Source organism: Mus caroli, unplaced genomic scaffold (genome assembly GCF_978045245.1).
Source record: "Mus caroli unplaced genomic scaffold, Mus_caroli_1 scaffold_13, whole genome shotgun sequence".
In the NCBI taxonomy this organism is placed as follows: Eukaryota; Metazoa; Chordata; class Mammalia; order Rodentia; family Muridae; genus Mus; species Mus caroli.
In genome coordinates, this window is record NW_028227268.1 from 82416099 (window position 1) to 82442683 (window position 26585).

Consider the following 26585-nt stretch of genomic DNA (forward strand, 5'->3'; position numbering starts at 1 on the left):
CATGGGCCTTTCAGTTGCCTTATCTGTTTTATGGCAAGCTTTTTCTTTTCCTTTCTGCAACAAGCAGATGGTTTAACAGGCTTAGTTCTTTTTGACTTACTGTTTTGCAATTTTAGCAAAGTAATACATACATACACATGGCTTGAAAGGACTGGGCCATTTGGTTGTGTAGTAACCAACCATCCGAATTTACAGGCTCCTCCTGTTCAGGATACAAGTCTTCCTGGCAATGTTCTGAGAGCATTGCACAGGAGAAAGAACTAATAAAGTTGCAATCGTCGAGCATCTCAATGCCATCCCTTTGTTCATAGCTTTCCCATTTGGTGAACTTACCATTTTCCTCAGAATCACCCCTCAAGAGGAAAATCAAATAAATTTTACCTTCTCCTATGTGTTTACTTGGTTTTCCTCCTGCTCCTCCTCCTCCTCCTCCTCCTCCTCCTCCTCTTTCTTTGGTAAGTCTGTAGAGCAGTAATCGAGTAATGCTTTACTCAGGTTAAGACCACACATCTAGGATTACACCCCTACCTCCTCAATAGCTAAACAGGAACAAGCCACGCCATGCCTAGCTTTCCATTTTAATTAAGAAAATTTATTTTTCAACTTGATAGGGAAACGATGTCTCTCTAATCCCTCTACACTGTGTTTCTTTGAAAGTGTTCTTTCCAAACAGTACATTGTCTTATGATATATATACAACATAATATTCTTGTGCCACTAAGAATGTGTTTACTATTTTTCTACATAAACACGGAACACATAGGGGAATATTTCTAGTGCTAAAACATCAATAATTAACAATATATTATCATAATTTATTAAAAAGTATGAGAGTGAAGGTTGAATGTGTATACCACGTTCCAGGAAAAATCAATAGAGACCATAAACTATAAGCATCATGACAAATATTTGGGAATTAAAATGATTTTTAAAAATAGAAAAGAATTCATAACATTCTTTTCTATTTTTAAAAATATTTTTAAAAGAAGTCAAAGCATTCCAATTGCTCAGTGAACTAAAGCTAAGCTGGATCCACTGTTAACACTAAATATTATTTTGAAGAGAGTATATAAACGAGACCCAATAATTTGGTATCCAAACCACCTCCTCTCTATAAAGAGAGCATCAAGCTGTGCTTGGGTGCAGTCTACAAAGCATCACTTAGAATGTCCTACTGAAGGATGTGCTCCAGCCAGCTGAAGGGTGAGCCAATATTAGAACTAAATTGAGGGAAGATACAACATGAAATGAGTTCTTATACATAGTCGACAACAAGCACTAGCCATCCAGCTCGTTTGTGTGTTATCAACTGCAGCTGGGGATAAAACTTGAATTTACAGTATCTCCCTCAAATGGTCTTCCGTTTGTATCCTTTTCTTCATCACAAAAAGTAAGTTTATTCACCTCTCATAGTGCATATCAGGCTAGGAGCATTGGAAGGAGGAGAAACAGTGGCTGGGGTATAATGTATGAGACAAGAATAAATAACTAAAAGAGAGAGAGAGAGAGAGAGAGAGAGAGAAAGAAATACAGATTAAAAAATCATCTGTCCCCAAATATATAGCAAACAAAACATTAAACACTCAAATAAGTTGCCCACTCTAAAAAGAAAATAAGTCACTACTGTAATACCAAAACTGCTCTAACATAAATAACAGACACACTTAGAAATATAATGAAAAATAGCTGATCATTGTCCAGAGGAGAAACTGCAAGGTTCAGGGAAAAGTTCGTCATAACTGTGATAAAGTGACACACAGAAAATCAGGAAAGACAGAGACAGAGAAGACAAACATTGAATCTTTGCAACAAGCAAGTGTCTACACTGTATTGATTCTCATACATTCTTTTATCAGGAAACTCTTCACTGGTTTTTATTGTTGTTGTTTTACTGCATAGGAAGGAGATTCAAGCAGGTTAGAGCATGGAGCTCTACCAATGACAATCGGACTTGAACCTGATTCTTCCCATCACATACAGGTCCTTAACAAGGACATACTGGTAAAAATATAGATACAGTAAATCATGTGTGAAGACCAGTCCTCCTGATGAAAATGGAGTATACTTCTGTCCAGAAACCCCTGAATGTCAATATTATGGTAAGAGCCTAAATTTTTGTGAATTCCAAGATTGAAGTTTATGTCTCAACTCCTCCCTTCTCTCCAACCATAGAATTAGCAACATTGCCAAGGACTCAGGAAAGACTATTATTTCCTTCATATATTCCTTTCTGGTCTTCGTGAGAGCCCCAGAGGTTCTGTTTGTCCCACAAGGGAGCATTGATTTCATTGGTATTCACTCAAAGTAGGTAAGGTCACACCTCAGAAGATTGGAAATACATTGTTTAAAGAGCACGGTTTGTATCTTGCTTCAGAGAGATCTTTAAAGATGTCCTGGCTTAGCTGTCTTTTCTTTCCCCTCCTGCTTCCAAGGAACACCCTCCAGGGAGAAAGTCAATTTCAAATCTTCACACTGCAGAGGCTCTGGGCAGTCGGCTGCGGAATGCAGATCAGCCTGTCTTCACTTTTGAGATAAACAGGTCCTGTGAACAGTTTTGAAAGAAAAGTTTTGAGCAATCCTAGTTGCAAAGGTGTCAGATTTGGGGGAGGCTTTTTCTTTCCATTGTGTTATAAATACATTTCACCTAAATAAATAAATAAATAAATAAATAAATAAATCATACATTTCACTTAAGAAACAATGCACCAATCAAAAGCCAATAGACTCCAACTTGAAGGCCAACCACATGAGCCACCATCTTTTTTCATACATAAACAGTTCCCCCTAAATTTTTCACTTGATGTAGAAAAAAACTTCCAATTAGGTTTTTTATTAAATTATTTATTTATTTACATTCTAAATGTTGTCCCCGTTCCCAATCTCCTCTCCCAGAACTCTTCATCCCAACCAAATAGTCTGATAGTTCTTCTTACATTTTTAAATTTTTGTCCCTTTTTTTTTTCTTTCTCAGCAAAAACATATCCATGGCAACAGAGTTGCTTGCACATTTTTAACTTGTAAGCCCTTTTCATTGGAGACGTTTTCATGAAAACCCAGGTATATAGGTCTATAAAATAGATATACAAATCTAATATTTACAGATAATAAGTCATAGGGAAATATGTTTTTAAAACAATTCTTGCTATACATATAATTATATGTATGTATTTCATAAATTTATGAATATATTCCATACACTTCTTAAAGATTAAAGGAAAGGTGCATGTTAATAAGGTGCTATGTTGCTTACTGTTATATTGCTGCCTAACTCTTGGGTGAATACTTGATGCTGCACAGTGCGCTGCACCTTCACTGTTCTTGAGAATGGACTGAAACTTTGATTTGGTAGGTCATCAAGGCTGGGAAGGCTGCTTCAAGTACGGTAGTACACAGTGTCAGAAGTGTGCTCATAGCCAGTTCATAAACTGGTACATTCTGTCCTAAGTCCAAGCCAAAACGCATGTAACATATTTTTATGAAACTCAAAGCAATGACTCAAACAAGGGTTTTTTTAATTAAACATTTTAACATAAAAATATAGTCACATAAATCTGATACGTACCCGCTGAAGAATGACAGTAGGAACATATTAAAAGTCTTTGCTTTTCACAATTAAACTATAATGCTTCTATAAGAGCAGAAAATGTTGTATATCCAATACAACACTGCAATTCCTAACACACAGTAGACTCTGCTCTGAGCCAAGGTGTTTTAGGCAGTTGTTGGTTTTAGGTGTTTTAATGGCATGCACAGTACAAAATGAACCGGTTTATTCAGAGCCAAAGCTACCAAAAGTTGCATTATACAACACAGGCTAGTGCTGCAAGAAATACCTCAGATTTGCTACACACTTCATTTTAAATTAATATGTGGTCATTGTGTGGTCCACAGTTTGAAGTTGCTAGACATCATGAAAGGTTGTTTCTTATTTTTTTTATTCTTGTTTTCTTTTTAAGGTCCTAGGAATCATCCCTAGGGGTTCTTGCATCCAAAGCAAACACTGAAATACATCCATCCCTGGAGACTGACCTCTAAGTTATGTGTGTTAGAACAGAGGCCTGCATTTTAAGTCGGATCCCACAGTCTTATCAGGACATGCCTCCCTGCACCTCTTCCTGGGTTCAAGAGTTAAGAAACAGTCTATTCTGTGGCCAAATCGTATCCCCTGATTTAGGGTCCTAACCAGCACCCAGCTCCTCCGTTCTCTTTCTTACATATTCTGTGCTAAACTAAAGCACATGATGTGAAACTTCTCACCTCCTCAAAGGTTATAAAAAGCCAAACTTTTGTTCTGGGGATTAGATCAAGTCTCCACAAGGAGACTGCTCCAGGATTTGGGGTGGAGATGAAGGCTGCTTTCTGAAAAGTCTCCAGTGCCCTTGCCAACCCCTCTTAGGCTGATGTGCATGCTCTCAGTCTCCCTCTTCCTCTTTCTCTCTCTTTCCCTCTCACTCTTTTTCTCCCTCTCCTTCTTTCCCTCTTCCTCCCTCTGTGTGTGTGTGTGTGTGTGTAAAATTTTTTAAAAATCAAAACAAAAAGCACGTGCACACACACAAAAATGGCAACCATTTGTGTTGGTCAACTATGACTTAGTTTCATTCTTAAAGAAGTTCCACTCCAGACTTTAATGAAAATCCCCATGTATAGATCTCCATATATTGTGTTTTTTTCTAATACTTTTCTCACCACCCCAAGAACCAATCATGACTTTGTAGTTTTCTTATTCCAATAAACCTCATTGGAGCTTCTTATACGGAGTGACACCTGCCATTTTACTGCTGTTTTATGTATGAGAAATGTATTAGTGTAATTTCCTGAGCAACGATCTTAGTAAAGCTTCAAAGTAGTCAGGTACTGATACAAAATCACAGATACTGTCAAAGACAATAGTGGTTCCACACACTTTCTTAGCATCTCAAAAAGCAGCAACTCTGATCATCCTGTGTTAGAACACAGATGGTGTGAGTTTTATTAAAAGCAGGGGCCATATTTGACACTTCCAAGATGGAGCTCTTCTCTGTGGGAAACTGGAGAAGCCCTCTTTCTCCATATTTCCTCTCTGATAGTGGATAAAGACAAGTGAAGAACTAAGCTCCTGAAAGCCACATGGAAGGACTTGAAAAGAACAAGTCTCAACTTCTGAAATGACACTGCTGTCGGATTTTCAGACATCCATTTCAGTGGAAACCTTGCAAAAACTCCATGAGGGTGACAGCAGAATCAGCCATCCTTCGTAAAAGTGGGAAGTGAGGCAATGTCAAGACATGGCACAGTCCAGAGACTCATGGTTGCCAATGAAGGAGCTGGAAAAAGGACGCAAGGAGCTGATGGGATTTGCAGCCCTATAGGAGGAACAACAATATGAACTAACCAGTACCCCCCAGAGCTCCCTGGGACCAAACCACCAACCAAAGAAAACACATGATGGGATTAATGGCTCTAGCTGCATGTGTAGCAGAGGATGGCCTAGTCGATCATCAATGTAAGGAGAGGCCCTTGGTCCTGTGAGGGTTCTATGCCCCAGTATAGGGGAGTGCCAGGGCCAGAAGCTGGAGTGGGTGGGTTGGTGATCAGGGGAAAGGGGAGGGGATAGGGGATTTTGGAGGGGGAACAGGGAAAGGGAATAGTATTTAAAGTCTAAATGAAGAAAATATCTAAAAGAAAAAAGGGGGAAAAAGAAATTCTTTAGTGTTGTACCACATAGAATATCCCTCTTCAAAAGAGGACAGCCAAGAGACAAGTGTTATAAACATATTATAATCTCACAAATAAAATTAAAAAGGGAGTATTGTGTAGAAAATAAATAAATAAGAAAGAAAGAAAGAAAGAAAGAAAGAAAGAAAGAAAGAAAGAAAGAAAGAAAGAAAGAAAGAAAGAAAGAAAGAACTTGATCATGGTCTCTCCTCACAGCAATATAATACTTACTAAGATGTTAGCTACCTATTCATCCCTTCGTCCAGTCAGGATGACATAAAAGTGTAGCAACTGTTTGCACAGTGCTTGGTATTATGAATAATCTAGATGATGTTCAGTGTGTCTTAGAAGACACAATTGTCATAAATACAAAACTTTATGATGCAAAACAGAATTTGCTTTTCTGCCACTATAAGGAAAAGTGTGGATTTTTCACCTTGGAACACCTGCAAAATAACAAGTGCTAGTCAAAATCTAGCTCTGTGATTGAAGGCAGCCAGAATGACAAACATGGGCCTTGAAATTTGAAGGATGAAGGGAAAGGGGAAAGCAATGTCTATACAACAGATAGTGCAAACATGTGGTGTGCTGCATTTCTTCTGCCCAAACTGCTAAGCTATTGAGCCTCGCCTTGATCCTTCCTCCACACCTGTTATTTCCCCCACAATATTTCCAGGTTCATGACCTATTCCTATGGCATTAATCTATTTCTCTTTTCAGTGAACTTTTAGAAATATGACATGTATTCCAAAACTGCTTGTTTGGAATTCTAACTTCTATACCCCAACTAAACCTCATGTTTAGGATTTCCTACCTATTCTTCCCCTATCATTGACATCAGACTAAATGGCATCATCTTTCCTTGGCCTGATTTTTCAAACCAGAAATCTTGGTCATGTTTGACTGTTTTCCTTCACACTCCTGCAAATCTTTTGCTTCCATCATCTGTCTCTTCTACTTCTAACATCTTCTGCCTCTCACTTTTCCTTGTCTCTATAGCTACTACCCATCTCCAGGCTAACAGTATCTCTTGGCAAGGTTACTACAATCATTCTCAGATTAGACTCTTGCTGTTATTTGTATACTGCACAATCCTGTCTCCCTGTACCAATGTGATATTTTAAAACCACATCAAAAAAGGAAAAAGGTAGAAGTCCCTTGGTTGAGTCTTTTCATTGCCTTTCCCTTGTATCAATAAAGACATCCAATCTGGTCAGTAGACTTCCAGAAATTCTGAAATCGGGGTAGCTCCCTAGCCCTTTATATTCTTTAGCTTCAACACACACTTCTCTCCCTCACCACTGGCATTCACATGTTTTTCAGTTCTTGCCCACCACGGGACATAAAATTCTCATTCCCACTTTCTCCAGACTACTCTTCCACCACCCTAGAAACAATGAATTCAAAGTGTCCTTTTCTCCTACCTGCCAATCCAATTAGAAAGTAAAGAATTCCACACACATAAGCATAGGCTCTGGCTGTGGGTGATACAGAGGGAAAGATTAGAAAACCCCGGCAAACTGATCTTCCCTTAAGCATGTCATAAAGACTTCTGACTCATAAACATCTAGGTGACCTGCTTTTCTGGAAATAGTTATATAGTTACTAAAACATAACAGTAAAGTATAGTCCCATCAAGGTTATCATTAACCAAAGCCAGTTTACTGGAGGCACAATTGCAATGAGTTTACATAGATTCTCTGGGGTGAGGCCTTAAGAAAGAATAATTTTAAATGATAAATTTGCATTGCAAAGTTATTGTTTTCTAGTGAGTCTGTCCTAATCCCATTACAGAGTTGAGCTCCTATTAACAACTCAGGCAGTAGGACATCCTATCAGACTGATCTGAAAGTCACCCACTTTTCCATCTTTCATTAACCAGCTTTTCCTCTCTCTCAAACAGATTCAGTTCTGTTCTAGACCAGGTATACCGTTGAGTTGTTCTAAAGGCAACTACAGAGTTACACTTAGAAAATACTCAGATGTTTTCCTAATTTTAATAGAATTCTTACAAACTGACATCATTTCTGTGAAAGAAAGCAAGAGTCCTTTAAAAGGGAAAATAAATGCAAGTGCATATAGCCAGAAACGGGGTGCTGAAACTGGATGAGTTGAACCACTGAGGGATAGACTAAGCCACAAAGGAGCAGCAGCTGGACACATGGAGGTTGCTAGAGTCAGCAGAATAAGAAGAGACAGGCAGATGGGGCCTAGTATATATAGAGAATGATGCCAAGCAGAAAGGTCCTAGTCCTTTAACAGGGGTGGGGAATGGACTTTAAGAGACATTGCTTCTCTAATTAGCTTTCCTAGGCAAAAGAGTGTACCAGTCCAGCCAGTACAAAGTCCAACAGTCCTCTGAGGGGGGAATGAGGATTATAGGAAAGACAGAAAAGAAGACTCAGAAGCAGAGGTTAGAAATCAGAGGGGCTGTCCAGTCAGCGCTGCAGCAGACTCAAGTTTAATAAGCTTATGTTTGATATACATTACAGCATCACGGGAAACAAAGTCACAAGCCAGTAGAGACAAAAACTGATGTTACATTCGATATCTTTACCCATCCACAGGCCTCCCTATTGTTCCTCCTTCCTTCCTCCAAGATTAACAGAACATTCAGTCCCTCACCTTGAGATTCAAGTGTATTCCCCGTTATCAGCAGGTCAATAAATCTACCAGTAGACCGTGGCCTGACATGAATCTACCTGACAGGCAGGCTTTCACAGAAGTAGGCAAAATGGAACCCAACAAGAGGGTAGCTTGAAGTAGCTGAAAGCAAAGACAGCACCTCAAGAAAGCTATTGAAATAGTGATTACAAGCAATGGTTCTCAACCTGTGCTCACAACCTCTTTAGGGGTCACATATTAGAAGTGCTGTACTCCAGATTAACATTGCAATTCCTAAGAATAGCAAAATTACAGTTGTGAAGCAGCAATGATCATTTTACATTTTGGGGTCACCAAATCACAAAGTAGTGTATTAAAGGGTATTAGATTGAGTATCATATGGGAAAGAGCTCTAACAAAATTTGGGATAGAGAATAAAAAAATACTAAGATGGAAAAATGTGTTTGTAGAAAACACAATTACTTTAAAACACCATTAAGACAGTAGTCAGAGGATATCTGTGCTCAAAGACAATGGGTTACTTTATTATGATAAACTAGCCTGACAGAGTTAGGGAAGAAAGGGTCTATTTTAGTTTATAGTTCCAGAACTGATATGGTCTATCGTAGTAGAAGGCACAGCAAACACACAGGCATGGTGGCAGGAACTGGAAGCTGGCTCATCACAGTTTCATTTGCACACAGGAAGCAGAGAAGGAAAATAGAAAAAGGAGCAAGGCTGTAAAATCTCAAAGCCCACCCATATAGACTTCCTTCAGCAAGCTTCTAGAGGTTTCATAATGCTCTCAAATTGCCCCACCACTAGGGCCCAGATGTGATACATGAACCTATTGGGGACATTTCTCATTCAAACCACTGCAAACATGCGACATTTCTAACTCCTCCTCGCATCTACGTTTATAAAGAACTTAGTCCTGTTTTGTTAGGACTGCATTGGCCACATATTATATTTGCTAAAGTAAAGACGCCATATCTTTTAAGGACTCCAGTTTCTGTTAAATGAACAGATAAGATTCTAATAGAATAACTAATACATAGTGTAAGGCAGTTACATCTACCTCCCATCCTTTCTTTTTTTTTCTATTAATATTTCATAAGTCAGAAGACCATAACCTGTTATCTGGGCAGGTTAATGCTTGCCTGGAGAGGCTAGTTTCCCTCCAGCTTCTCCCTCCTTTACCAACAAGTCAATCTATTATTCATCTTCTGTTCTTTATGCTTCTAGATGAATGAGTGAATACCTCTCAGCTTAATATACTACTAGATGGACCCCATTCCCTAGCCATATGGTAAGATCTGGTAGAGGCATATTACCAGGTAAGAATGAACTAGTATCAGAAATTGTATGAAAGTGTCAAAAGACACTGTGTCGATAAAGACAATATGATGTGAGATACAAATCACTAGAACCCTGGAAGAGACAACTTTCAGCTGCCAGGGCAGCATGCAGCCTTGAAATGTACACTGAGTCCAGAGGCACAGGAAGACTCAGATGCTCAGCAGCATCATTTGTGCATTTATCTTTACTTGAACTAAGTTTTCCATGAACGTGATTAAATTTCTTTGTTTCAATTTATATGCCCCAGTACAGGGGAATGCCAGGGCCAAAAAGGGGGAGTGGGGGGGTAGGGGAGTGGGGGGGGGGGTATGGGGGACTTTTGGTATAGCATTGGAAATGTAAATGAGCTAAATACCTAATAAAAAAATGGAAAAAAAATTTCTTTGTTTCAATTTGTTTGCATCTTTTTTATTATACACTAACAAACCTATTTGAGCCAGTATGACATGCAGGCCTAGCTAAACTGAGTACATACTCTTTAGATTACAGTGACTAAGATTCAGAGATGCACAGCAGAAACCAAGACAGGGTCTCTCAGGATTGGGCAGACAGTAACTCCAGAAGCAAAAACGGGGGGCGTTCTTTCTCTCCCTATGGCTGCTAATCAATCTCTACCAAAAAAGACAAAGGAGGAGGAGGAAGAGAGGAGGAAGTTGAGGAGGAAGGGGGGAGGAGAAAGAAAGGAAAGGAAAGAATAAAGAAAAAAAAAAAGCCTGTCTTCAGTGGCTTTTCTTGAACTATGGAATTTGGATATGCCAAATCCAAATGTTGGGCCTTCTGGTTTCCAGGTGTGTGAAACGTTCCTCTCATTTATCTAGTTTGCAATATGTTTTGACTACTTATAACTGGAAAAGTCTAGACAAGTTCCTTTGAGCCTGATACTGTGATAAAAAAAAATGTATGCACATGAGAAACGGCGATTAACCCATTTGGTAAGTAGGAAAATGGCTCTGATAAGTTAAATGACTTATCCAAGGTCACGCGGCAAGTGCTTGAGAGCTCTTAAGCACAAATCTTTGTCGTTAATCATTGTGTTAAGTGGCTTCCAGGTGAGTTCCTCGACTATTCAGGATTCTCGGCCTCTGATTTAGCAGCCAAAACCCATGGGATGAGACAGGAATGGAGGCAGAGTGGGCTTGATGGATGGGCTCGCCAGCGTGTCCTCAGGAAAAAAAAAAAATTTCATGGATGGTTTTGTCTGTTAGCTCTTCAGCAAAGCTCATAATAGCTATGGGTTCTGTTTGTCACTGTCAAACTCAAGTCGTTCTACATTATTCATTGTGCTCCGAAACTGAGCATGCCTCCCGGGGGAATATTTATTCCCTAGCTCAAAGAAATGTGTAATAATGGTATTGAGAGCTGAGTCAGCTGCAGAGTCACACTCTTCACTGCTTATAAACTACATGGATGGCACAAAGCACAAGCGTGTCTACCAGTGGCTAACTCCAGAGTTGCTGCTGGTCCTGGTTGTACCTAGAAAACAGATGTAATTGGGAAGAATTCTATTAGGGTAGTAGTAGTAGCAGTAGTCATAGGAACATCCTCAAATGGGAATCCCATGGGTAGCCCATGCCCACAGCACACTATGCAGTGATGCCCCAGCCCCTCAGATTCTTCCTGCTTTGTCAAAATAGAGAAAAATCTCAATAGGATGTGGCTTTGGTCACCCACTGCTCCTGACCTACTCAGTTAGTACAGGCTCTGGACAGCAGTTAGAGCATGCCCTCATTTATTTCTTCCTTGAAGGTGAATACTTTTGTTTCAGCTGAGTAAGAGTTCGGTATAAGCCGTTGGACTCATCCTGCACACCAGCCTTGGGAGTGAGTATGCTAAATAGAGCTGCTTATCCATCCGTGTGTACCTTTCCTACTGCTGTACAAAGGAATCACTACAAAATCGATGGCTCGGGCCTGTGAGATGGCTCAGCAGATAAAAACCCATCCCACCAAGCTCATGTCCTGAGTTTGATCTCTAGGACTCTCATAGTGAAACAAAACCAAGTCCCAAACTGTGATTGAACTTACATCGTGCATTGTGGCAGACATACAGATACACACATAATTAATTAATTAGTTAGTTAGTTAATATATAAAGATAGATGATAGATAGATAGATAGATAGATAGATAGATAGATAGATAGATAGATAGATAGATAGATGTAATTTTTTAAGAAAGCAAGAGCTTAAAGCAACAAAGATTTGTTATTTTACAATCTGGAAAACATAAGCCAAAATAAGATTTAAAGATATTGTATTAAGCTCACAGCAGGGCTAGTTCCTTACAAAACCACCAAAAAGGAATTTGTTCCTGTACTTACAGTGTCCAGTGGCTTCACCATTTGGTGGCTCCTGGCTGCATCTCTCTAATAACTCTTCCCATCATCATGCCACCTTGTCCCACCATTGACCTTTTTGCCTTTCTTAGCAGCATCGTTAAGATCCTGCACAGGACCAAGGGGAGCGAAGCAGATACTGGCCTGAAAGCCTACTCCCCGAAGATTAGCTGTCCTGGTGCCATACGGCCCCATGCAAGCTTCCAGCAGAGTGAAGCAAACAAAAGTCCTACCTTTGTCCTTAAAGACAAAGAAAAGGAAATTATTAAACTCTCTAAGTTGGTTGTCAAGTCTGTTCACTTCACAGCAGAGGCTTAAAGTGAATAAAAAAGTGCCCTGTGAACTTGAGAGTTTCCCTATGTAGTGCATGTTGAGAAAACTAACTGATCTCGAAACCAAAAAAAAAAAAAAAAATACAAAACAATAATGAGTGCCTTAGTTTGCTTTTCATGCTGTGATAAACACCATGACCTGAAGCCACTTGGGGGCAAAGGCTTTACTTCATCTTGGATACAGTGAATGGAAGTCAGGGCAGAAACTCACTGCAAGATCCTGGAGACAGAAACTGAAGCAGAGACAGGGGAGGAGTGCTCCTTACTGTTCAATAAGCTCCCTTCTACAACTCAGGCCCACCCACGCAGCGGTGACTCCTCCCATAGTGATACAGGCCCTCACATATCAATCATCCATCAAAAAATGGCCCACAGTCCTATTTACAGGATGAAGGGAATTTCTCATTGAGATTTCCTTCTCCCAGATGTGAGACTCCAGCTTACATCAAGTTGACAAAAAAACTAACCAACACACTAAATCATATAAACTGGATTATAGATGTAATAAAAAAAAAAAAACTCAGGAGAAAAACAGATTAGTAAGGGCTAGAACAGGGAAGCAAGAGGGGGAAACTTGAAAAATAAGTAATAAGTTGATAGCCAGGAAGAAGGTCCTGGGAGATTTAGACAATGCAATAGGCCAAGGTAAGCAGTAGAGAGAGTTACCATTGTGGCCTGCCATCCAGCATGCACATCAGGGACGGATGCAAAAGACATCCTGAGAACTACAATGAAAACTTAATAATTCCAGTGCTATTGGCCTTAGGCAGAATGGAAGTAGAACAAGAAATCAAGTCTTTTCTACCTGCTAAGTCAGTAAACTTCAAAAGCAGAGGCAGGAGGAATTCTGCCAACTCCAGGACATCCTAGTCTATGTAGCAAGATCCAGGTCAGCCAGGGTTCCTTACTAAGACCACATCTCAAAAATGAAAAAAGAAAGAAAAGCAAGAAAAAGAATTCTAGAGTAGTATGAAATGACCTCAGCTGCTAAGTCCAGCCAGGTGACTATTCCATTTCACAAAAGCAGCAGGAAGGCCCACCCTAGCTACCAATGAACTAATGAGCGGCTTTCTCACCAGGAACAAGGCTGAAAATGGCTGCCTTCTAACCACTCATAGATCACAGAGCGGAAGGGATGTGAAATACACAGCGCAAACCCTCACACACACTGAGGTGTCGGGAATGTCACGTGTGGTAGTAGGCTAGCCGTATTGCTGAGAACGACCTCTAGTCTGTAGAAGCAGAGCTGTCCAGACCTGGAAAGGCCTGAGGATTATCTTCTCCAGTTCTGGCTGAAGTCTGGGGAGACGGGATGACCTGCCCCAGCTCTAGGAGGGATGCTGAGCCAAATGGTGTTTCACCAGATTGCTAACCTGAAGAAACAAGCCACCAGTGCCCTTGAACACGCAAAACCAGTGCTGACTCAATAATCCTATTTGAAGGATTGCTGAGTGTGAGCTAGCTGCCTCTTGTCAGGAGGCCCAGATGACTACACTAAATTCTGAAAATAGTAGTTTTCAACTCTGCACAAACCACTGACAGAGCAGAATCTGGACAAAGACCACTATGGAGTTAAACTTCTGTTGCCCAGCTTCCTCCAAACTATCTTTTTATCTTAACTTTCAAGGCAAAAAAAGGAAAAAGTAAAGAAAAAGAAATTCCGCTTTAATCTACAGAAGTAGTAATAAAACTCATTTTAAAGCTATTATACTTTTCCAGAAGATTCTAGAATTCCCCATCCCTAGAAATGCATGCAAAAATCATTTCACAAAACACTTGGTGTTGTTCCTAATAAAAACAGTACCACCCTTGAGTTGGTGGGGCTCCAGTTAAGCAAACTATGTTCTTCTACTGCCCCCATCTGGCAGATGTTGGTAAAAGACAGACTTATGGTCTGTGTTTTAAGAATCTGCTCTAGTAAAATCTCTCCGGTCCTCATAATTCCTTCTCTCAAACCTTGTAGATGCACAGTTGTAGGGGTAGCTTCTTTGCCGAAAACTTCTACTTATGATGAGTAACCCACGAACAGTTCCAGGATTCTGGAAAGATGATAAACAAGAAAACTATGCATTTTCAAATGTATTTTCATCTAGCAAAAATTTGATGAAGGAAGAAACAGAGCTTTCTCCTCCTCTTGTAAGAATGGATAGTATGGGGCTGGGCAGATGGCACTCCTGATACCCCAGCACTAGAGAGACAGGGACAGAGGCTTCACTGCAAGTAAGCTCAGCCTAGTCTATATAGCAAGTTCCAGATTAGTCAGAATTACTTTGCAAGCAAGACCCTATCTCAAAACCCAAAAAGCAAGCAAAGGGGGCGTGAAATAGAGCACTTCTCATCTGATGAATCCAGCCAAGTCACAGACTCCAGTAAGTGGGATACAAGCGGCACCAACGTCCACCTGAGCTGCCATCCTGGTAAGGCATCAGAAAGGAAAGATCAAGGTCTACAGCAATTGTGTGCAGAGTACAACTGGCCTCCGATATCTTGTGCTTCTTGGAAACGGCTTGAGGGCTGACTTGGAGCAGTGTAATATGCCTCTATCCAGGTATCTGTCAGTTCTGATAAGATGCTCTATGCCACAGTAACAATCCATAAAATCTCAGTGTCATAATCCAGGAGAAGTTTATCACACAAATCCACACAGCCAAAGCTCCAAGTGTTTATCACGCTATAATGCACTTGTCTTTTTTTCATGACAGACTATAAGCTATTTGGAAGTAGGAACTGGGTTCAGCTCTGTACTGTATCTCTGACATTTAACTCCTGAAGCACATGTGCTCTGGGAATATCAGTCCAACAAGAGCGTGAAACGAGAGTTGAGGAACTGACACAAGGCAGATCCATAAGGACGTCTTTACCGGGAGCTTTGCCACTCCCTTCTGCATCTTCAGATCTTAAGTGGGGATGGCTAATCCAGTGACAATTCTATACTCCAAAAGCATTCTCTGGCTTCCCTCAGCCTGTGGTATAGGATCATATACCCAGGTAAGCGAATGTGAATTAACGAGGAAGGCTGCCAAGTAGGTATCCATAGCAGCCGGAAGAATACTTGTCCTAGAGGCGAGACTGATAGATCTGAACACACTCCACATCAGCCCATACAGAGAAGACTGCTTGGGAGCTACTGGAGAAAACTACACTGTGGCAAAGGAACAGATGTCAAAAGGGAAAAGAGTCAAGACCTTGTAAATATGTCAGTGATTTCTTTTAATGGGGGTAAAATATTCCATTTGGACTTGTAAAAGGAAATGAAAGTGAACAGACAACAGAGTCAGAGACAGCCCCAGATCCTGTTGTTAAGGAGTCTCATGTGAAGACACCACTGCACAACTGTTACACATGGTAGAGGGCCTAAGTCAGTCCCGTGCATGCTCTATGTGAACAGTTCAGTTTCTGGGCCCCTATGGGCTCAGGTTAGTTGATTCTGTAGGTTTTCTTGTGGTGTCCTTTATCCCTCTGGCTCCTTCAATCGTTTCATCACCCTTGCACAAGATTCCCCAAGCTCAGCCTCATGTTTTGGTCGTTGGTCTGCATCTGTTTCCATCACAGACTGAACCTGGGCTGTAAACAGCTATCTTGAATCTTCTCTCCTAAAGACCGGATCATTTTTTCTCTGCTTTTTAGCAAAACCTTGTATCCATTATGATCCAGGCTGTGTATGCCAGGCTACCTTTAGCTATCTATATCACAGACTAAATACAAGAAATCCTCCGTAGAAATATTTATGTGTTTTTTTTTCTTTATTGGCTTTAAGACATGTATCACTATGCTGCCCAGCCTGGCCTTGAGCTCCCAATCCTCCTGTCTCAGACTCCAGTGTCCCCTATGCAATTCCTGAAGAGTTTGTGTCTAAAGTGGAATAGAGTGTTTATCATTAAATTATAAAAATACCCTGGGATGAAAATATCTGATTGATCTTATAGCTTAGTAAGAAATATATCCAGAGCACTTTATCCATAAATAAGATGTCATAGTAATTTTAATAGTAATCCTGTTTCCATCCTTGCACTTTTAGATTAGATAATGGCTTATAATTTGTACTGAAAACAAAGCATAAATCTACTACTCCTGATTTCTTCTTCATGGCTAACCCAAGGCACTGATCCTGGGTCCCCAGAGTAAAGCACACCCCAACACACCCTCTCCATGGTCGGAGGTAGTACTGCACTGCCCTGGGCTTAAATTTGCCTGCCCTTCCACATACTCACATTAAACAAGATGATTATTACTGGCCTGCAAAATACTAACCAAAGAGCAGACAGATTACACAGTGTGTCTCCTAAGTGGTATGTTGCTATGGTTTCCAACTGAAAGGACAGATTTCTCACTGTTAGGTTATCCAAGATCGCCAGGATTGTACCAAAATGTTTCTGCAGAGCAGTGGGCTATCTCTCAAGCACAGCTTCATTTGGTCAAATCCATCTCGGATCATCAGGCCGCATGCTGTTTTTCAAGGAGTGTTGTCATCGAGTGTACTAGAGTTAGCAGGAGAACCATAAGGTTGAACCAGAGCCTTGAACTCTGTGGGTGGAAGGCTTTTTCTTGAACTTACTATCTATGACTCCTATGTAAACATGAGGATGTAGTGCTCCTGTACATAAACGAGCCCCCAAAAGCTCCAAAAATGCTCTTCAGATGAAGCCAAACCAATCAGCCTGCTGTGCTTCTCCTTCTGTAGCAGGATGCTTTCCTGCTCTCATCTGGCCTGAGTTACCCACCCGACTCAGCTGCAAGGCACATTGGCCTTCTTTATTTCATTCATTCAGAATTCCCATACAACACCAGGTTTTGTGTTAACGGTGTCTTGCACATGCTCTTTGAATTCTTGGCCTACCTTGATTCTTATAAATCCTTCAGGGCTCAAATTAAATATCCTATCCTGAGGTACTTACCCATCACTGTCATCGAAATTAAGATTCATTATGCCATCTGACAGAACCTCACATTTTCATTTGGTAGCACAAACCAAAAACTTGAAACAAATTCCGTATTTCTGTGATTTTCTAATAAACACACATACACATACACCAAGCTAAAAAGCATAGGCTATGTCTTTTTAGTCTCCACTAAAACTACAAAACTTGGCACATGGTTATTTAATATTGAGTGAATAAGCCAGCCTACTAATGTTAATCTACTTTTAATTAATAACTAAATAGGACTGGATGTCTACTTATGTATTCAACAAATATTAAAGTTGATCATTTCAAAGTGATCCTTGCCTTGATAACTGCAAATACAGGAAGAAAATAAACAAATAGCTACATACAAAAGAAAAGACCATTTCTGATGTGTCATGGAACACAATGTTGATAGTAATTAATACAACGTGTCCAACATAGTTGGGCTGCACAGTCATCTGAACGATATTGTAAAAGTGAGGACAGTCTGTCTTATGGTAACTTTTAGTTTACCCTGAACACGGAGTTAGGATGAAAAAAAAGGCAGAGAGACCATGAGAGGAGAGGAAATTTTGAAAGGCATGTATAACACCCAAGGGCTCTGTTTAACTCCTTCCCTCAAGTTTAATAAGGGTCTGATAAGAATTCCTCTGGGAAACAGAAGAAGAGGTTTGGGAAGGCGAGCAGGTGATGGCCATGGTAGAAACATAGCTTGCTCCATGATGTAAGAAATCTAGAGAGAATGTTACCAGCACACAGGAGCTAAGAAAGGCAGACACTTCTGAAGACCTCGCTCTTCACGGGTTAACCAAAGAGGTCCTCAAGGTGCTTCCCGAGGGCTCTGACCCTTCTTCCGAGCTGGAAATGTTAGAGTAGTGACAAAAGACCATTACAGTGAGGCTTCTTCTGGTCAAGAGAATCACATCTCTGGGTTATGTGGAGACCTAACAATGGTCAAATCAATGACCTGGTTGAGTTGTCACGCCTCCCCCCAAAGAAGGAAGTTCATTTTAAGTCATGTTAAAGAGAATGTTGCAAAAATTATTCTTTTAATGGGATACTGTACTTTTTCCTCTCCCAGAATGTCCACGCCCTGTGGCAGATCCATGCAAAATACGCACTAGTTCATAAGTCTGGGTTATGCAGAAAACAGTGTAATGTTTCCATTTATTCCTTCCTATTTCTGTTCTAAGCATTCTTGCTTGAAGATGCTGGACTTCCTGACTCTTTCTCTATGGCCCTCGTCCCCACTATGTGGCTGCCTGGCACCTTGTGGACAACCCCCATGACAGCTTAACTTAAGCAGCTTGGCTATTTTTCCCTTCTCTTCCCCATTGTCTTCCCATGGGCAGCAGCCAAGATATAAAGCTTGCCTGCCTTTGTATGATTTTTCTTTTAAATTAATGAAGTTGTCCTTGTTCTTAAACAAAATGTTTCCTATAAGGAAGAGATAAAGTGTTATCTTTGTCATGAAAGTCACAACAGTCAAATGAAAATAAATATTTTGTTTTTCTCTAAATTCAACACACACAGAGAGACCCAGACATATCACACACATATGGACACACACACACACACACACACATTTCTTATATACATACATATTTCTTAGTGTTCTATTACTGTGAAAAGATGCAATGATCACAGCAACTTTTATAAGAAAGCATTTAATTGGGGCTTCCTTACAGTTTCAGATATTTAATCCAGTATCATTGTCTTAGTTAGGATTTTACTGCTATGAACAAATACCATGTCCAAGGTAGCTCTTATAAGGACAATATTTAATTGGGCTGGCTTATAGGTTAAGAGGTTGAGGCAATTATCCTCAAGGTGGGAGCATGGCAGCATCCAGGCAGACATGGTGCAGGCAGAGCTGAGAGTTCTATATCTTTATTAGAAGGCTGCTAGTGGAAGACTAATTTATAGGCAGCTAGCATGAGGGTCTTAAAGCCCATGTCCACAGTGACACACCTACTCCAACAGAGCCACATCTTCTAATAGTGCCACTCCCTGGGCTGAGCATATATGAACTATCACAATCATCATGACAGAAGCATGATGGCACACAGGCAGACATGGTGCTGGAGAGGAACCTGAGAGTTCTACATCCCAATCTACAGGCATCAGGAAAATAGAGAAAGAGGTTTGACATGCATTTTTGAAACCTCAAAGCTCACCCACAGTGACACACTTTCTCCAATAAGTCCATACTTCCTTATTCTTTCAAATAGTGCCACTTTCTGATGAGCAAACATTCAAACCTATGAGCCTAGGGAGACCAAACCACAACACATACACACACACACACACATGCACATATACACACAGGCAGACACATATAACTACACACAGACACACAGACACACACATACAGACTTCTCTCAACTCCAGAGGAGCAGAAACAAGACAATAAAAAAAATTAATCAGAGAAAGAGAGACAGAGACATTGAGAAAGACAGAGAGAGAGTATGTGTTGTGTGACCTTTCTGCACAGATGAACTGAGAGGTCAGGGGACAAACCTAGGAGGAAAATGTGGATAAAGTGAAACTGGATAAGCCATGAAAAGTATTTTTCTAAGATTGATTGATTGATTTTATGTATAAAAGTACACTGTAGCTGTACAGGTGGTTGTGAGTCTTCATGTGGTTGCTGGGAATTGAATTTAGGGCCTCTACTTGCCCCATTCAATTTCTGTTGCTCCGGTCCAAAGATTTATTTATTATTATAAATAAGTGCACTGTAGCTATCTTCAGACATACCAGAAGAGGAAGTCAGATCTCATTGCAGATGATTATGAGCCACCATGTGGTTGCTGGGATTTGAACTCAGGATCTTCAGAAGAACAGTCAGTACTTTTAACTGCTGAGCCATCTCTCCAGCCCATGAAAGATATTTTTAATTATTATTGTTTAAGTATTTTGCATACACACACATTGAGTTTTTGTCAAGCCCATTCCTATTCCCTCCACTCCGGTGCCTCCCCCATCCTCCCTACCATGATTCCCTCCCTATTTCACATGTATTTTTTTTTATTTACATTCCTGTCATTGACCTGCCCTCCATAGTTCCTTAACCCATTCCTCCTCCCCTTTGCCTCTGAGAGGGTGCCCCCCATCCCCAGACTTTCCTTCCCTGGGACCTCAAGTCTCTCAAGGATTAAGCGCATCTTCTCTCACTGAGGCCTGACCACTGCTATATACTTGCCAGGGTTCTTGGCGCAGACGTGTATGCTCCTGCTTGGTGACTCAGTCTCTGGAAACTTCCTGGCATTTGGGTTAGTTGAGACTGCTTGTCTTCCTATGGAGTCACTCTCCCCTTCAACTTCCTCAGACCTTTCCCTATTCAACCATAGGGATCATTGACTTCAGTTCAATGGTTGGGTATAAGTATCTGTCTGTCTCAGTCAGCTGCTGGTTGAGCATCTCAGAGGACAGTCATGCCAGATTCCTATCTGTAAGCACATCATAGAATCAGTAATAGTGCCAGGCCTTGGTGCCCCACCATGAGATGAATCCCAAGTTGGGCCAGTCACTGGACTGCCTTTCCCTCTGTCCTTTCTTCATTTTTGTCCCTGCAGCTCATTTAGACAGGAACAGTCCTGGGTAAGTTTTGACTGTGGGTTAGTAACCCTGTCCCTGCAGTAGAGGCCTTTTCTATCTACTGGACATGTACTCTGAGTTGCCTCTCTCCAATGTTGGGCATTTTGGCTAAGGTCACCCCCAAAGAATCCTTAGAGTCTCTCACCTTCCAAGTCCCTGGTACTTTCTAGAAGGCCTCCCCCACCTCCCACCCAACCCCCGATGCTACTTATTTCCATTCATTCTTCTGGCCCTCTGGGCTTCTCTCCTGTCCCTTGCCCCATATCTAGTCCTGTTCCCCTTTTTCTTCCCCTCCCCTCTTCCACCCAGGTCCCTCCCACCCTCTACATCCCATGATTATTTCTTTCCCTCTTCTAAGTGGAATTGAAACATCCTCACTTTGGCCTTTCTACTTGTTACAATTCTTATGGTCTGTGGGTTGTAGCCTACGTATTCTATACTTTTTGGCTAATATTCACTAATCAGTCAGTACATGCCATGAATGACCTTTTGGATCTGAGGTACCTCACTCAGAATGATATTTTCCTGATCCATCTATTTGCCTGAGAAACTAATCATGTCCTTTTTCTTAATAGCTCAATAGTGTATTTCATTGTATAAATGAACCACATTTTCTGCATCCATTCTTTGGTTGAGGGACATCTAGTTTGTCTCCAGCTTCTGGCTGTTTCAAATAAGGCTGTTATGAACATGGTGGAGCATGTGTTGCCGTGGTATGGTGGGGCATCTTTTGGGTATATATCCAAGAGTGGTATAGCTGGGTCTTCAGATAGAACTATTTCTAATTTTCTAAGGAAATGCCAAATTGATGTCCAGACTGGTTGTACCAGTTTGTAATCCCACAAGCAATGGAGGAGTGTTCCTTTGTTTTTAACCCATGCAGTGGACTAAGGGCTGCCAATATGTATTTGTCCATTGGATTGGTCCATCTACGGTAGTATGGGTATTCTTGGTCTTCTTAATGAAAACTGACTCCATTCTCCCAAAAGATATTAACGTTCTGATTAAGTTTCAAGTCAATTATTTACCTCTCCACTCTTAAAGAATGCTTGGTAGAGACAACTTAAAGAACAGAATGTTTCTTTTGGCTCACTGTTTTAGGGAAGCTAGTCTATCACAGTGGAGAAAGTACAGAAGAGCAACTCTTATCCATGGCAGTGGGAGCTTGAGGCTTTAGCTTCTAAACATGGTGACATATGGGGAGCATAAAACAAAACTGGAAGCAGGACCATGCTATAACCTTCAAAGACCAGATCCCAATGACCCACCACTGCCACTCAGGACCCACAACCTTCCAAAATAGTGCCACCAAGCTGGGTCCCAGATGTTCAAGCACATGAGCCTACAGGGGACAGAGGATAGCATTTCATCCACACCTTGGCAAGACTTACTAAATTTTATAACATCTGATAGTGAAACTGTTCTATTACCTTAAAGTATATGAGATTTGCCTAAGAAATCTTCTGGGCTGGGGGAGAATAATTCAAAAGTGATGATCAGAAAAGAGGGACGCTTGGGTTGAGGATAGGGCAAGGTGATGGAGTGATTGACAAGCTAGAGAGTTCCACCACTGCAAGAACTAAAATGAACTCATGAAGGTGACCTCTGATTATATCTCCTCAAGTCCGATCTATCCTACAAACCACATGAAATAGGAATAAGCTCACTGAGAAGAGTAAAGTAAAGTCCACCACAGGGTTTCCAACTTGATACAACCAATGTATAATGTTATCAATACTTATCAACCTATGGTCTAGAAATATTAGAATAATGCAGTCATCCTTGTATCTATTACATATGCAAAATGCATGCCTTCTTTTAGCAAAAATTATTCACGGAAAGGATAAATTTCTTATCAACCTCCAAAAAAAATCTGTACTTCTTGCAACTGCAGATAATTAAATAATTCTCATGACTCTAGAGGGGTGATATCTTTCATCTGGGTGTGCAGTTCTATGCCAAGAACTTTCAAGGACAAAAGTGTTTCCCTCCATTATAAACACCCTAGGTGGTTGATAGAGAAAATAAATGGCAATTTTGCACACCAGAAACAGAAGACTAACATAGTGCTCTACAAATTGTGGCACATAAGTCAAATTCACCCTTGAACCTGTTTTGTCACACCCCAGATAATCATTTGAACATGTTTAATTTGCTGAAAAAAGCAAAGTCTACTGCTGCATGCCTACAGTCATGGCACTTGGAAGGTAAAGGATCATGAGTTCAAGGCTAGCCTCAGCTACATAGCAATTCTGATACATTTATCTGTTAATAAAAAAAAATAATTTAAAAAGATCTAAAGTACCAATACCTTATAAAATAATGTAAAGTACAAATTCTAGTATTTATAAATAATGTTTTGTTAAAACATAACCAGTGATCATTGATATACATTGGCTATATCTGCCTTCACACTACAAGGATAGATATAAAATCCTATGACAGAATTAACAAAACCAAATTATTTGCTAATTTCCTTCTAAGAAAAAGTGTGCTGGTGTGGACATGTGGTTCAGTTAGTGCCATGCTTGTCTAATACACAGGAAGTCTTGGTTCAATTCCCAGAACCACATAAAACCATACACAATGATGGTACATGCCTGTAATCTCAGACCATAGAGGCAGGAGAACCAGAGGTTCAAGGTCATCTCAACAAAGCAAGGTCAGGGCTGGACTAAGCAACATGAAGCTGTCTCAAAACAAACAAACAACAAATGAAAATAGAAATCCTGTGACTTCTGCCCTAAAAGAGTAGATAACATCTAATTTTATATGCCCAGTTAACTATAGAAAAGTTGTAAGGCCACTGGTTCGTGTATAATTAGCTTAACCTTATTTAACATATAACAGTGATATTGGTAATACCCATGTTTGGCTCTTCTTCCTATGGAGCTATCAAGTTTTCTTTTAGATGTAAAATTTCTCAAAACTCCCCCTCTTGCTCCGAGTGTTCTTCCTTTTTCTGGCCTATCTTAACTTGTAAACATTCCAGATTTTGTATTTGATGCCACTTTTGAATATCTCGTCACATTCATCTAAATTAAGTTTTATTTCTGTGCCCTCCATCGTGAGTCTGCACTGTACCTTTACAGCACTCAAAGATGGAGTGCTGTGAACCAAGCAAAGCATCGATAATGATACAACTCAAAAGCCACCAAGCTTTGTATCTGAGGATCAAATAGTAAGTAAATAGTACGTCAAGTAAAAAATTAAGTAAGAAATAATAATGGAGAGCTTATCAGACCGCATCTCCTCACTGTCCAGTCGATTTGGTCATCAATTTAAAACCTGGCACAGACTAAGTGTATGATTGAGCATTCCAATATTTCATTCATACCAGTGAACTTACTAAAATTTGGTCCACAAAAAATAGTTTACTGAGCCAGGAGTTGCTACACATCCCTTAAACCCAAGCAATAGGGAGGCAAAAGCAGGCAGATCCTTCTGAATTTCAGGCCACCTAAGGCTACATAATGAGTCCTTGTCTCAAAACAACAACAACAAATGTTTTTACATAGTTTGCCAACCCCTCATACAGTCTATACCCTGCAATCTTAAAACACTGAATACTAACAGAGAATAATGTTATTGTTACCAGTCAGCTGCCTGGGCTTGTTTTCGTCTAACCAGATAGGATTATCTCAGGGAACACAGTGCTACGTGTGGACAGCACCATTCCTGTGGACTTGAAGACACAGTAGAAGATGAAAACAAACTGGCCCTACCACTTATGGCTTCCTGACTGTGGATACCATGCAACCAGCCATCCTCGACTACTCTCAGAATGCATTCTCCACCCTTGACAAAATGTTACCATCATAATACGTGGTCCACAACCAACCCTTAATGAAGTTGGTTTTCTGAAGTTATTTCATCACAGCAAGAGAAAAAGTCATTGATATCATAGGGTGATAAGTCTGGAAACTACTTAAACATTACTGAGTTAGATTGCCAACAAAATTTAATATGACTTGATTTGGAGTACTGTCTAGTCAAGAAACAATTGTCAGTCAAGCTATCTGTATAATGATCTAAATTGAGCTAAAATATATCTTAAAAACACAGTCAAAACACCATTAAAAAAGAAGAAATTGTGAGTAACGGAGATGCTTTCCTAACATTGGCTGTCTCAGACCCCTTAGCCCAAAGCCTGCTGTTTCAGCTCCAAATCCTGCAAGCCAGAGGCTTGTTGCTCCAGGCCTTAAAAACCAAAGGCCTGGAGCTCTGAGTACTTAGACTGGAGGCTTTAAGTACCAGCAGCCCCAGCCCTTGGCAGCTACTGTTCTCCTTGAGTCCTAGTAGCAGGTAGCACTTGCTAGTGCCAGCTCCTTGTGCAGAGGTCAGGTATTGAGATCTGTAGCTCCTCCAGTGACCGGTATTGAAGCTCTGGAGTGTAGAGTATGAGTATGCAAACTATCTTTATGCTCGGCAGCTCTCTGGACCTCTTTCAACAACCAGGATCCACAGTTTCTTGACCTAGCCCTCCACAGCTCTCTCTTCATCCTTGGTTCTCTTGTCTTCCTCACTTTCTCTACACTTTCCACCATCTTTTGTTTCTGATTTCTCTATACCTGGCTATACCTACCCCGGACACTCTGTGGTGTTCTTCGGCCACCTCCTGCTGGGGAATGTAGAAGTGCCTCCCCTTTAGCCTGGGTGAAGATGGCTGTGGGACTTTATAGCTCCAAGTTCTGTTTTTCAAGACTGATACAAGCTATCTGTAGGGGTGAAGAAGGGAGAATACCATTAGGCCCAGCTGGGGGCTGTGACTAGAAGTCCTCTGCAGCTGCTGGAGTGTTCTCAGAGTAAACAGCCAGACTGTCGTAAGGGCAGTACAGTCAGTTGCCAGGAAAGGGAATACTTAACTGACAGTTCTCCACTTGAGACTGCCAGCTATAAAGGACAAGCCTGGCAAAGGACTCCACTCTGACAGTTGTAATCACTCACAGAAAGCACTAAGAGAGTGTTTAGAGTAAAAGCATCACAAAACCTCAGCACAGAACTAACAATTCTAATAGCATTGGGTTCTCCTTAACTGTGTTTAGCAACGCTTGAAAGTGCTTACCTCATGCCCCAGGGAGGAGTGGACCATCTGGTCTGTCTCGGTGTCAATGTTTATGTCCTGTCCAATTCATTTGTTGAAACCCAGCTGTGAGATGACAGTGTTAGGAAGCATGCTTAGGATGTGATTAGGTCTTCAAGGATGGGATTGGTGATTTCCCACAAATCCCTCACATCTTCCACCATGGGAAGCTGGCATGGAAATAACAAGTGTCTGTAAGAAATTAGATTCCCATTTGACAATTAATCTGCTAATTCTTTAATTTTAAACTTTCTAGCCTCCCAACATGTAAAAAATATCTTTTGTTGTTTATATACAACCAGACTAGGATATTTTGTTACAACAATTCAGACAGATTAACAAAGAACAATGACTTAAGAATGTCAAGGTTTCTCACCAAGCCTAGTCCAATATTTTGCTAGTATCTAATATTGTAGATGATGATGATGATGATGATGGAAAATTGGAATAAGGAATCCTATAGACTTTAAAATCCCAGGGAATTACTGGAGACTAAATCTTTGAAAACTTGAAGGAGATATAATTTTACTTGTTTTCTGAAGTAGAAAGACATTGGTAAAACGAAAAATATGTTTTTGCAAAGCAAAAAGCTATTATCTTCGTTCCACTTAGAACATCAGTGTTTGTATCGTGGGCATAGCTTTGCTTTGGGAGTAAACACATGAAAAATGAAAAA

General features: G+C 40.5%; 1 long non-coding RNA gene across 1 annotated transcript; it reads right to left on the reverse strand.

Annotated features, from left to right (window-relative positions):
* Positions 1 to 1941: 1941 nt before the first annotated feature.
* LOC147001561 (uncharacterized) lies at positions 1942 to 25932 on the reverse strand. Its single transcript, XR_015044873.1, has 3 exons — positions 25892 to 25932; positions 25412 to 25544; positions 1942 to 2542 (listed from the first exon to the last, which is right to left on the reverse strand). It is a non-coding gene; the product is annotated as an uncharacterized LOC147001561 (long non-coding RNA).
* Between the last annotated feature and the right edge of the window lie 653 nt (positions 25933 to 26585).